Source organism: Drosophila sechellia, unplaced genomic scaffold, assembly GCF_004382195.2.
Source record: "Drosophila sechellia strain sech25 unplaced genomic scaffold, ASM438219v1 U_33, whole genome shotgun sequence".
Taxonomy (NCBI): domain Eukaryota; kingdom Metazoa; phylum Arthropoda; class Insecta; order Diptera; family Drosophilidae; genus Drosophila; species Drosophila sechellia.
Genome location: NW_022611278.1, coordinates 2941 through 17763, shown reverse-complemented (window position 1 = coordinate 17763; position 14823 = coordinate 2941). Strand labels below are relative to the sequence as shown.

Below are 14823 nucleotides of genomic sequence, written 5' to 3'. Positions count from 1 at the left end.
TGTCCATCGTAGAAGCGTGGGGAGCGGAAGTTGGCGTTACCGTCTCGACCAGCAAGACGGTAATAATGCTGCTGAAAGGTGCCTTGAGACGTGCGCCTACGGTGAGGTTTGCTGGAGCGAACCTTCCGTATGTGCGTAGCTGTCGGTACCTTGGCATCACGGTCAGTGAAGGAATGAAATTCCTCACGCACATAGCTTCGCTTCGCCAGCGGATGACCGGAGTCGTTGGAGCATTGGCGCGTGTGCTTCGAGCCGACTGGGGCTTCAGTCCTCGAGCCAGGCGGACCATATATGACGGACTCATGGCACCTTGTGTGCTGTTTGGTGCCCCGGTATGGTATGACACCGCCGAACAGGTAGCCGCCCGGAGACGACTAGCCTCCTGCCAGAGGCTAATCCTGCTTGGATGCCTTTCGGTATGCCGAACAGTGTCCACAGTGGCACTGCAGGTACTTGGCGGAGCTCCCCCGCTTGACTTGGCTGCTAAGTTTTTAGCGGTCAAGTACAAGCTGAAGCGTGGATACCCGCTGGAGGAGAACGACTGGCTATACGGCGAGGACACTACGTGTCTAAGCTGGAAGCAGAGGAAGACTCGCCTAGAGGAGTGCTTGCTGCAGAATTGGCAAAACAGATGGGATGACGACAGCGAACCAGGACGGGTGACGCACAAGTTCATCCCATACGTCACTCTCGCCTATCGAGATCCAAGCTTTGGATTCTCGATGAGGACGTCTTTCCTGCTGACAGGTCACGGGTCGTTTAACGCATTTTTGCAAGGGAGAGCCCTCAGCGATACCACTGCTTGCGCTTGTGGTGATCCATATGAGGACTGGATGCACATATTGTGCGCTTGTCCTCTATATGCAGATTTGCGAAACCTCGATGGACTTGGAGTGCAGCGCCTTGGCGAAAACTGGACCTTCAATAGAATCCTGGAAGATCAGCAGAGGATTCAACGGCTGGCAGCGTTTGCGGACGAGGTGTTCCGTAGGAGGAGGGGTATTTAGCCCAAAACTTCGCCGTGTGGTTAGCGGGCGAGAATACTTCCACAGCCCGCTATTGCTTGTCGTAAGAGGCGACTAATATAGCGACTGGTTCCTCTAACCATGCTTGTCGGAGCAAAAGGAGGAGGCCCACCGAGCCTCTCTTTCGGTACCACGGGTTGTGCTGCTCCAAGACAGCACATTGAGGTAGGCCCCCTGGTGGGAGTATCGTGGTGGCTGTGGTTGATACCCATATCGCGGGTAGAGCCTTCGTGTTCGACGTTTGAGTTACGGTGCTAGTTGCGCAAAACTCGGGTGCTGTGACCCAGAGATCAGTAGAGATTTTAGGTAGATCTCGCTCCTCAGCAAGGGGGAGTGCTTGCCCGGCAAGCAAGTACTCGAATTGCTACCGGGGTGGTCGCTATGTACATAGCTATAGCTTCCAGTCCGGGACGTTTGTCTGGCGTATCCAGACTCATGCACCATGTTGATACATGCACCACTTGTGGGTGTTCAGGGTGTCGTGGTTGTAATCCCTTCAGTGTGGAACACGCCACGTAAAACAAGTTCGGAGAGGTCCGAAAGTCACTGTCCCTATCTACTATCTAGCGAAACCACAGCCAAGGGAACGGGCTTGGAATATAATTAGCGGGGAAAGAAGACCCTTTTGAGCTTGACTCTAATCTGGCAGTGTAAGGAGACATAAGAGGTGTAGAATAAGTGGGAGATATTAGACCTCGGGGGATCAGGGGTAATTGCGAGCAGAGGGGGAGTATTTTTCTGTAATTCGTAAGTCATATCATATGGTGTGCGGAAGGGGAATTTTACTCTGTAACTCACAAGTCTCTCCTTTACTCAAGTCGACTCAAAACCTCCTCGTGGTGGTCCCCGGTAATGCTAAACTTGTTTAGCAGCTAATTTGAGCGGCAAAACTTTTCCGATGGGTTGGTTCCCCAGAGGAAATTTATTCATATTGGAACTACAAATAGAAATAACGAGCCTCGGAGCAATTTACGCAATCTGATGACGACCCGACCCTCCGTGGACATCTTCCCGGAGGACCAATATGAACCAAACGCAGCGGCTACTCTATCTAGGGTACCCTGCACAGTATGTGGCCGGTCCTTTAACAGCAAGAGAGGACTCGGTGTTCACATGCGATCTCGGCACCCAGACGAACTTGATGAAGAACGTCGACGTGTCGATATAAAGGCAAGATGGAGTGAGGAAGAGAAGTGGATGATGGCGAGAAAGGAGGTTGAGCTCACAGCAAATGGACATAAACACATAAACAAGCAACTAGCGGTGTATTTTGCAAACCGCAGCGTCGAAGCCATCAAAAAGCTAAGACAAAGGGGCGATTATAAGGAGAAAATAGAGCAGATAAGAAGGCAATCAGCTCTCGTCCCGGAAGTTGCAAATCTAACCATAAGGCGCCGCCCTAGTAGAAGTGAGCAAAACCACCAAGTAACAACATCAGAAACAACTCCAATCACACCCTTCGAACAGTCGAACAGGGAAATTTTGCGGACACTGCGTGGGTATAGCCCCGTAGAATGCCATTCCAAATGGAGAGCCCAAGAGCTACAAACGATCATTGACAGGGCAGAGCTCGAGGGAAAGGAAACCACTCTCCAATGCTTATCGCTATATCTCCTAGGAATTTTTCCGGCACAGGGTGTACGTCACACTCTGACGAGACCTCCTCGGAGGCCTCGAAATAGGAGAGAAAGCAGAAGGCAGCAGTATGCTGTCGTCCAGCGTAACTGGGATAAGCATAAAGGAAGATGCATCAAGTCCTTGCTAAATGGAACTGATGAGTCGGTAATGCCAAGCCAAGAAGTAATGGTTCCTTACTGGAGAGAAGTAATGACTCAGCCTAGCCCAAGCTCTTGCAGTAGAGAAGTGATACAAATGGATCACTCGCTTGAGAGGGTTTGGTCTGCTATTACAGAGCACGACCTTCGGGCATCAAGAATCTCATTATCTTCATCTCCGGGGCCTGACGGGATAACTCCAAAAACAGCCAGGGAGGTGCCGTCAGGTATTATGTTACGAATAATGAACCTAATTCTATGGTGCGGCAATCTACCACACTCTATCCGACTGGCCAGAACCGTCTTCATCCCGAAGACGGTGACGGCGAAGCGACCGCAAGACTTTCGTCCAATATCGGTGCCTTCAGTCCTGGTAAGACAGCTAAATGCAATATTGGCAACCCGGTTGAACTCATCAATCAATTGGGACCCGCGCCAGCGGGGCTTCTTACCTACCGACGGATGTGCCGATAACGCGACGATAGTTGACTTAGTCTTGAGGCATAGCCATAAGCACTTTAGATCTTGCTACATTGCAAATTTAGATGTAAGCAAGGCATTCGATTCTTTATCGCATGCATCTATATATGACACCTTACGTGCTTATGGTGCGCCAAAGGGCTTCGTTGACTACGTACAGAATACGTACGAGGGTGGCGGTACCAGTCTCAATGGGGACGGTTGGAGTTCAGAGGAATTCGTCCCTGCTAGAGGAGTGAAGCAGGGTGACCCTTTGTCTCCTATTCTATTTAACTTGGTAATGGACAGGTTACTTAGAAACCTACCCAGCGAAATTGGTGCCAGAGTCGGAAATGCCATTACTAACGCGGCCGCGTTTGCAGATGATTTGGTACTATTTGCTGAAACTCGAATGGGACTTCAAGTATTGTTGGACAGAACGTTGGATTTTCTATCTCTCGTCGGCCTCAAACTTAATGCCGACAAATGTTTTACCGTTGGCATTAAGGGCCAGCCGAAACAGAAGTGTACCGTGCTAGAGGCACAGAGCTTTTACGTAGGCTCAAGGGAGATTCCATCATTGAAGCGAACGGACGAGTGGAAGTACTTAGGCATCAACTTCACTGCAACCGGGAGGGTTCGATGCAATCCGGCCGAGGACATTGGTCCGAAGCTACAAAGATTGACAAAGGCCCCCCTCAAACCACAACAGAGGATGTTCGCCCTTAGGACTGTCCTTATCCCACAGCTCTATCACAAGTTAGCCCTTGGGAGTGTGGCGATAGGCGTCCTACGAAAAACTGACAAACTAATACGATACTATGTGCGAAGATGGCTAAATCTTCCGCTGGATATACCGATAGCATTCATTCACGCACCCCCAAAAAGTGGAGGTCTCGGAATTCCATCACTTAGATGGGTAGCTCCAATGTTAAGGCTAAGACGTTTGAGTAATATTAAATGGCCTCACCTCACGCAAAACGAGGTAGCCAGCTCTTTCCTCGAAGCAGAAAAACAACGGGCCCGAGATAGATTATTAGCAGAACAAAATGAATTGTTATCGCGTCCGGCAATAGAAAAATATTGGGCGAACAAATTGTACCTCTCAGTTGATGGTAGCGGACTCCGTGAAGCAGGCCATTGGGGCCCGCAACACGGGTGGGTTAATCAACCCACGCGTTTACTAACAGGAAAGGAATATATAGACGGTATTCGTCTGCGGATAAATGCCCTACCCACGAAGTCTCGTACTACAAGGGGAAGGCACGAATTGGAACGACAGTGTCGTGCAGGATGTGACGCTCCCGAAACAACAAACCATATTATGCAAAAATGTTACCGATCGCATGGGAGGCGCATAGCTAGACACAACTGCGTAGTAAATCGAATCAAGCGGGGACTTGAGGAGAGAGGCTGCGTAGTCATTGTTGAACCAAGTCTGCAGTGCGAATCCGGTCTTAATAAACCAGACCTGGTGGCACTACGACAAAATCACATTGATGTGATCGACATACAAATTGTGACAGACGGACACTCTATGGATGATGCACACCAGCGCAAAATCAATAGATACGACAGACCGGACATACGAACTGAGTTGCGTCGCAGATTCGAAGCCGCAGGTGACATTGAATTCCATTCTGCCACCCTGAACTGGAGGGGGATCTGGAGTGGTCAATCCGTTAAAAGATTGATAGCGAAGGGTCTCCTCAGCAAATATGATAGTCATATCATTAGCGTCCAGGTTATGAGAGGCAGTCTCGGTTGTTTTAAACAGTTCATGTACCTGAGCGGGTTTTCCCGAGATTGGACTTAGCTAAAACGTTTGGTTCAAAACATTTGCTTGCTGTCTTGGCATAACATCAATAAAGGCATAAACATCGCAAATAATGGTAATATATAAATTGGCTATGAGGATGGTTTTAGTACGTAGGCGTTGCGGAACTTCGGTTCAGATAGAGCAATGAATCGTGCATGCTAGGAAACTGAAGTGTTGACAGACCTAGTATCTTTCGATAGATTTCCATACCTCCGCGATCAAAAAAAAAAAAAAAAAAAAAAAAAATAGCCAAATGCCTCGTCATCTAATTAGTGACGCGCATGAATGGATTAACGAGATTCCTACTGTCCCTATCTACTATCTAGCGAAACCACAGCCAAGGGAACGGGCTTGGAATAATTAGCGGGGAAAGAAGACCCTTTTGAGCTTGACTCTAATCTGGCAGTGTAAGGAGACATAAGAGGTGTAGAATAAGTGGGAGATATTAGACCTCGGTTTGGTATCGTCAATGAAATACCACTACTCTTATTGTTTCCTTACTTACTTGATTAAATGGAACGTGTATCATTTCCTAGCCATTATACGGATATATTTATTATATCTTATGGTATTGGGTTTTGATGCAAGCTTCTTGATCAAAGTATCACGAGTTTGTTATATAATCGCAAACAAATTCTTTAATAAAACGATGCATTTATGTATTTTTGATTTGAAAATTTGGTATAACTCCAATTACTCAGGTATGATCCAATTCAAGGACATTGCCAGGTAGGGAGTTTGACTGGGGCGGTACATCTCTCAAATAATAACGGAGGTGTCCCAAGGCCAGCTCAGTGCGGACAGAAACCACACATAGAGCAAAAGGGCAAATGCTGACTTGATCTCGGTGTTCAGTACACACAGGGACAGCAAAAGCTCGGCCTATCGATCCTTTTGGTTTAAAGAGTTTTTAACAAGAGGTGTCAGAAAAGTTACCATAGGGATAACTGGCTTGTGGCGGCCAAGCGTTCATAGCGACGTCGCTTTTTGATCCTTCGATGTCGGCTCTTCCTATCATTGTGAAGCAAAATTCACCAAGCGTTGGATTGTTCACCCATGCAAGGGAACGTGAGCTGGGTTTAGACCGTCGTGAGACAGGTTAGTTTTACCCTACTAATGACAAAACGTTGTTGCGACAGCATTCCTGCGTAGTACGAGAGGAACCGCAGGTACGGACCAATGGCACAATACTTGTTCGAGCGAACAGTGGTATGACGCTACGTCCGTTGGATTATGCCTGAACGCCTCTAAGGTCGTATCCGTGCTGGACTGCAATGATAAATAAGGGGCAATTTGCATTGTATGGCTTCTAAACCATTTAAAGTTTATAATTTATTTTATAAACGACAATGGATGTGATGCCAATGTAATTTGTAACATAGTAAATTAGGAGGATCTTCGATCACCTGATGCCGCGCTAGTTACATATAAAAGCATTATTTAATACAATGACAAAGCCTAGAATCAATTGTAAACGACTTTTGTAACAGGCAAGGTGTTGTAAGTGGTTGAGCAGCTGCCATACTGCGATCCACTGAAGCTTATCCTTTGCTTGATGATTCGATAAATAAATGATTTTTTCCTGTAGCCAAACACCTCGTCATCAATTTAGTGACGCATATGATATTGTCCCTATCATATAATTAATATAAAGACTTTAATGGATTGTGTCAAGTTGCCAAACACCTCGTCATCAATTTAGTGACGCATATGATATTGTCCCTATCATATAATTAATATAAAGACTTTAATGAATTGTGTCAAGTTGCCAAACACCTCGTCATCAATTTAGTGACGCATATGATATTGTCCCTATCATATAATTTTTGATATAAAGACTTTAAAGAATTGTATCAAGTTGCCAAACACCTCGTCATCAATTTAGTGACGCATATGATATTGTCCCTATCATATAATTAATATAAAGACTTTAATGGATTGTGTCAAGTTGCCAAACACCTCGTCATCAATTTAGTGACGCATATGATATTGTCCTTATTATATAATTTTTGATATAAAGACTTTAAAGAATTGTATCAAGTTGCCAAACACCTCGTCATCAATTTAGTGACGCATATGATATTGTCCCTATCATATAATTAATATACAGACTCTAATGAATTGTGTCAAGTTGCCAAACACCTCGTCATCAATTTAGTGACGCATATGATATTGTCCCTATCATATAATTTTTGATATAAAGACTTTAAAGAATTGTATCAAGTTGCCAAACACCTCGTCATCAATTTAGTGACGCATATGATATTGTCCCTATCATATAATTAATATAAAGACTTTAATGGATTGTGTCAAGTTGCCAAACACCTCGTCATCAATTTAGTGACGCATATGATATTGTCCTTATCATATAATTTTTGATATAAAGACTTTAAAGAATTGTATCAAGTTGCCAAACACCTCGTCATCAATTTAGTGACGCATATGATATTGTCCCTATCATATAATTAATATAAAGGCTTTAATGAATTGTGTCAAGTTGCCAAACACCTCGTCATCAACTACTATATTATGGTTGCGCCGACCTCTCATATTGTATTCTCTTATGTGTTCATAGGATTTTGACAATTATACGAGTAAATTAAATAATATACATATGAAAATGATTAATTATTATATGTATAAGGGAAAAAATGATGAAATATTCCCATATTATCTTAGTATTATAGAGGAAAGACCGTTGCCGACCTCTGATATTGTTCAAACTTATGTATTTATATGATTTTGGCAATTATATGAGTAAATTAAAAAATATACATATGAAAATGGTTAATTATTATATGTATATGGGAAAAAATGCTAAGATATTCCCATATTCTCTTAGTATTATAGAGAAAAGCCATTTAAGTGAGAGGGTATAGTAGTGTAAACGACCGGAATTACGACAGAGGGTTCAAAAACTACTATAGGTAGGCAGTGGTTGCCGACCTCTCATATTGTTCAAAACTTATGTATTCATATGATTTTGGCAATTGTATGAGTAAATTAAATAATATACATATGAAAATGATTAATTATTATATGTATAAGGGAAAAAATGCTGAAATATTCCCACATTCTCTTAGTATTATAGAGAAAATCCATTATAGTGAGAGGGTATAGTAGTGTAAACGACCGGAATTACGACAGAGGGTTCAAAAACTACTATAGGTAGGCAGTGGTTGCCGACCTCTCATATTGTTCAAAACTTATGTATTCATATGAATTTGGCAATTATATGAGTAAATTAAATAATATACATATGAAAATGATTAATTATTATATGTATAAGGGAAAAAATGCTGAAATATTCCCACATTCTCTTAGTATTATAGAGAAAATCCATTATAGTGAGAGGGTATAGTAGTGTAAACGACCGGAATTACGACAGAGGGTTCAAAAACTACTATAGGTAGGCAGTGGTTGCCGACCTCTCATATTGTTCAAAACTTATGTATTCATATGATTTTGGCAATTATATGATTAAATTAAATAATATACATATGAAAATGGTTAATTATTATATGTATATGGGAAAAAATGCAGAGATATTCCCATATTCTCTTAGTATTATAGAGAAAAGCCATTTAAGTGAGAGGGTATAGTAGTGTAAACGACCGGAATTACGACAGAGGGTTCAAAAACTACTATAGGTAGGCAGTGGTTGCCGACCTCTCATATTGTTCAAAACTTATGTATTCATATGATTTTGGCAATTGTATGAGTAAATTAAATAATATACATATGAAAATGATTAATTATTATATGTATAAGGGAAAAAATGCTGAAATATTCCCAATTCTCTTAGTATTATAGAGAAAATCCATTATAGTGAGAGGGTATAGTAGTGTAAACGACCGGAATTACGACAGAGGGTTCAAAAACTACTATAGGTAGGCAGTGGTTGCCGACCTCTCATATTGTTCAAAACTTATGTATTCATATGATTTGGCAATTATATGAGTAAATTAAATAATATACATATGAAAATGATTAATTATTATATGTATAAGGGAAAAAATGCTGAAATATTCCCACATTCTCTTAGTATTATAGAGAAAATCCATTATAGTGAGAGGGTATAGTAGTGTAAACGACCGGAATTACGACAGAGGGTTCAAAAACTACTATAGGTAGGCAGTGGTTGCCGACCTCTCATATTGTTCAAAACTTATGTATTCATATGATTTTGGCAATTATATGATTAAATTAAATAATATACATATGAAAATGGTTAATTATTATATGTATATGGGAAAAAATGCAGAGATATTCCCATATTCTCTTAGTATTATAGAGAAAAGCCATTTAAGTGAGAGGGTATAGTAGTGTAAACGACCGGAATTACGACAGAGGGTTCAAAAACTACTATAGGTAGGCAGTGGTTGCCGACCTCTCATATTGTTCAAAACTTATGTATTCATATGATTTTGGCAATTGTATGAGTAAATTAAATAATATACATATGAAAATGATTAATTATTATATGTATAAGGGAAAAAATGCTGAAATATTCCCACATTCTCTTAGTATTATAGAGAAAATCCATTATAGTGAGAGGGTATAGTAGTGTAAACGACCGGAATTACGACAGAGGGTTCAAAAACTACTATAGGTAGGCAGTGGTTGCCGACCTCTCATATTGTTCAAAACTTATGTATTCATATGATTTGGCAATTATATGAGTAAATTAATAATATACATATGAAAATGATTAATTATTATATGTATAAGGGAAAAAATGCTGAAATATTCCACATTCTCTTAGTATTATAGAGAAAATCCATTATAGTGAGAGGGTATAGTAGTGTAAACGACCGGAATTACGACAGAGGGTTCAAAACTACTATAGGTAGGCAGTGGTTGCCGACCTCTCATATTGTTCAAAACTTATGTATTCATATGATTTGGCAATTATATGATTAAATTAAATAATATACATATGAAAATGGTTAATTATTATATGTATATGGGAAAAAATGCAGAGATATTCCCATATTCTCTTAGTATTATAGAGAAAAGCCATTTAAGTGAGAGGGTATAGTAGTGTAAACGACCGGAATTACGACAGAGGGTTCAAAAACTACTATAGGTAGGCAGTGGTTGCCGACCTCTCATATTGTTCAAAACTTATGTATTCATATGATTTTGGCAATTGTATGAGTAAATTAAATAATATACATATGAAAATGATTAATTATTATATGTATATGGGAAAAAATGCAGAGATATTCCCATATTCTCTTAGTATTATAGAGAAAAGCCATTTAAGTGAGAGGGTATAGTAGTGTAAACCACCGGAATTACGACAGAGGTTCAAAAACTACTATAGGTAGGCAGTGGTTGCCGACCTCTCATATTGTTCAAAACTTATGTATTCATAGATTTTGGCAATTGTATGAGTAAATTAAATAATATACATATGAAAATGATTAATTATTATATGTATAAGGGAAAAAATGCTGAAATATTCCCACATTCTCTTAGTATTATAGAGAAAATCCATTATAGTGAGAGGGTATAGTAGTGTAAACGACCGGAATTACGACAGAGGGTTCAAAAACTACTATAGGTAGGCAGTGGTTGCCGACCTCTCATATTGTTCAAAACTTATGTATTCATATGATTTTGGCAATTATATGATTAAATTAAATAATATACATATGAAAATGGTTAATTATTATATGTATATGGGAAAAAATGCTGAGATATTCCCATATTCTCTTAGTATTATAGAGAAAAGCCATTTAAGTGAGAGGGTATAGTAGTGTAAACGACCGGAATTACGACAGAGGGTTCAAAAACTACTATAGGTAGGCAGTGGTTGCCGACCTCTCATATTGTTCAAAACTTATGTATTCATATGATTTTGGCAATTGTATGAGTAAATTAAATAATATACATATGAAAATGATTAATTATTATATGTATAAGGGAAAAAATGCTGAAATATTCCCACATTCTCTTAGTATTATAGAGAAAATCCATTATAGTGAGAGGGTATAGTAGTGTAAACGACCGGAATTACGACAGAGGGTTCAAAAACTACTATAGGTAGGCAGTGGTTGCCGACCTCTCATATTGTTCAAAACTTATGTATTCATATGATTTTGGCAATTATATGATTAAATTAAATAATATACATATGAAAATGGTTAATTATTATATGTATATGGGAAAAAATGCTGAGATATTCCCATATTCTCTTAGTATTATAGAGAAAAGCCATTATAGTGAGAGGGTATAGTAGTGTAAACGACCGGAATTACGACAGAGGGTTCAAAAACTACTATAGGTAGGCAGTGGTTGCCGACCTCTCATATTGTTCAAAACTTATGTATTCATATGAATTTGGCAATTATATGAGTAAATTAAATAATAAACATATAAAAATTAATATTTATTATATGTATAAAAAAAAAAATAATCATATTATATATGAATAATGGAAAAAAAATGAAATGTTCCTATAATCTCTTAATATATAAGAGAATAGACCGTATGTTGGGTGGCAAACGGAATTGAAAATACCCGCTTTGAGGACAGCGGGTTCAAAAACTACTATAGGTAGGCAGTGGTTGCCGACCTCCCGCATTATTCGAAATATTTATTTCGGATTATGTTTATATTGGTTACATAAAATAAAGTATATTATTATCCGTACAAATTTGTTTCTCAGTTCTATAGAACACGGGACTTGGCTCCGCGGATAATAGGAATATACGCTTTTTAGATAATATCGTTGAAACAAAAGTCAAGTTTCTATTATATATAGAATAACAAATCGTTTCCATATATTATCGTTAATTTTTGGAGGCAGGCAAATATTAATTTATTACCTGCCGTATAGTTGGATTATTATATCGTTACGGTATAATACAAATATGGATTCTTATGAAAGAAATATAAAATTATATATTAAATGTGGAAATATTATCATATGCGCTTGGTTTTATGTTATATATTACCAGAGAGATATATGAAAAGAGATAAATTTTAAATTTATCTTCAAAATGCAAATGATTTAACTTAATATTTATATTGGTTAAACAAAAATTGTACATGTGTGGATACAATAATTATGTATGTTGGAAATAAAATGATATTTTATAATGAAATATGTATATATAAAAAGATAAAATTATAGAAACATATATATTACAATAATTATATGAAATTCTTGTTATATTGGTAAAACAAGTATAAATTAAAAATGAAAATATGGATTACGAATGCTATATAAAAATGGCCGTAATCGAATAGATTTTTTACTTATATTTATATATTTAAAATTTTACCCAAAGGCGAAATATTGAATTTTATTCAATATAATAAAAATCATGGAATTATATAAAGTGAAAAATCTATATATCTATTATATTGCTTATTTCGATTCAAAAAATATGAATGGAATATGAAGGAAAAACATTATTCTGGTTGATCCTGCCAGTAGTTATATGCTTGTCTCAAAGATTAAGCCATGCATGTCTAAGTACACACGAATTAAAAGTGAAACCGCAAAAGGCTCATTATATCAGTTATGGTTCCTTAGATCGTTAACAGTTACTTGGATAACTGTGGTAATTCTAGAGCTAATACATGCAATTAAAACATGAACCTTATGGGACATGTGCTTTTATTAGGCTAAAACCAAGCGATCGCAAGATCGTTATATTGGTTGAACTCTAGATAACATGCAGATCGTATGGTCTTGTACCGACGACAGATCTTTCAAATGTCTGCCCTATCAACTTTTGATGGTAGTATCTAGGACTACCATGGTTGCAACGGGTAACGGGGAATCAGGGTTCGATTCCGGAGAGGGAGCCTGAGAAACGGCTACCACATCTAAGGAAGGCAGCAGGCGCGTAAATTACCCACTCCCAGCTCGGGGAGGTAGTGACGAAAAATAACAATACAGGACTCATATCCGAGGCCCTGTAATTGGAATGAGTACACTTTAAATCCTTTAACAAGGACCAATTGGAGGGCAAGTCTGGTGCCAGCAGCCGCGGTAATTCCAGCTCCAATAGCGTATATTAAAGTTGTTGCGGTTAAAACGTTCGTAGTTGAACTTGTGCTTCATACGGGTAGTACAACTTACAATTGTGGTTAGTACTATACCTTTATGTATGTAAGCGTATTACCGGTGGAGTTCTTATATGTGATTAAATACTTGTATTTTTTCATATGTTCCTCCTATTTAAAAACCTGCACTAGTGCTCTTAAACGAGTGTTATTGTGGGCCGGTACTATTACTTTGAACAAATTAGAGTGCTTAAAGCAGGCTTCAAATGCCTGAATATTCTGTGCATGGGATAATGAAATAAGACCTCTGTTCTGCTTTCATTGGTTTTCAGATCAAGAGGTAATGATTAATAGAAGCAGTTTGGGGGCATTAGTATTACGACGCGAGAGGTGAAATTCTTGGACCGTCGTAAGACTAACTTAAGCGAAAGCATTTGCCAAAGATGTTTTCATTAATCAAGAACGAAAGTTAGAGGTTCGAAGGCGATCAGATACCGCCCTAGTTCTAACCATAAACGATGCCAGCTAGCAATTGGGTGTAGCTACTTTTATGGTCTCTCAGTCGCTTCCCGGAAACCAAAGCTTTTGGCTCCGGGGGAAGTATGGTTGCAAAGCTGAACTTAAAGAATTGACGGAAGGGCACCACCAGGAGTGGAGCCTGCGGCTTAATTTGACTCAACACGGGAAAACTTACCAGGTCCGAACATAAGTGTGTAAGACAGATTGATAGCTCTTTCTCGAATCTATGGGTGGTGGTGCATGGCCGTTCTTAGTTCGTGGAGTGATTTGTCTGGTTAATTCCGATAACGAACGAGACTCAAATATATTAAATAGATATCTTCAGGATTATGGTGCTGAAGCTTATGTAGCCTTCATTCATGGTGGCAGTAAAATGTTTATTGTGTTTGAATGTGTTTATGTAAGTGGAGCCGTACCTGTTGGTTTGTCCCATTATAAGGACACTAGCTTCTTAAATGGACAAATTGCGTCTAGCAATAATGAGATTGAGCAATAACAGGTCTGTGATGCCCTTAGATGTCCTGGGCTGCACGCGCGCTACAATGAAAGTATCAACGTGTATTTCCTAGACCGAGAGGTCCGGGTAAACCGCTGAACCACTTTCATGCTTGGGATTGTGAACTGAAACTGTTCACATGAACTTGGAATTCCCAGTAAGTGTGAGTCATTAACTCGCATTGATTACGTCCCTGCCCTTTGTACACACCGCCCGTCGCTACTACCGATTGAATTATTTAGTGAGGTCTCCGGACGTGATCACTGTGACGCCTTGCGTGTTACGGTTGTTTCGCAAAAGTTGACCGAACTTGATTATTTAGAGGAAGTAAAAGTCGTAACAAGGTTTCCGTAGGTGAACCTGCGGAAGGATCATTATTGTATAATATCCTTATCGTTAATAAATATTTGTTATAATACAAATAAATACAATTTACCAAAATAAAAATATTACAAAATGATTCCACGGAATCAAAGTTAAAGTCAAAATAAAATGAAGATGGCTTTTATTTTATATGTGGGGCTTGGCAACCTCATAAAAAGACTTTAACATTATTAATGTTGCTGTGCGTATTTGTGGCAGTACTTACTACAACAACGGCGTTTCCTATAAAAACAAATTCTCGAAAATGGAAATCGAAGAAACTAAACTAAATTCGAAGTAGAAGTCGAATTAAAATAAAAATAATTTGAATGTGTGGTAATC

At 39.2% G+C, this 14823-nt stretch overlaps 1 non-coding gene across 1 annotated transcript; it reads left to right on the top strand.

The window, feature by feature from the left end:
• Positions 1-12505: 12505 nt before the first annotated feature.
• On the top strand, positions 12506-14495 carry LOC116803226. The gene has a single exon (XR_004363484.1). It is a non-coding gene; the product is annotated as a small subunit ribosomal RNA (ribosomal RNA).
• Positions 14496-14823: the final 328 nt, after the last annotated feature.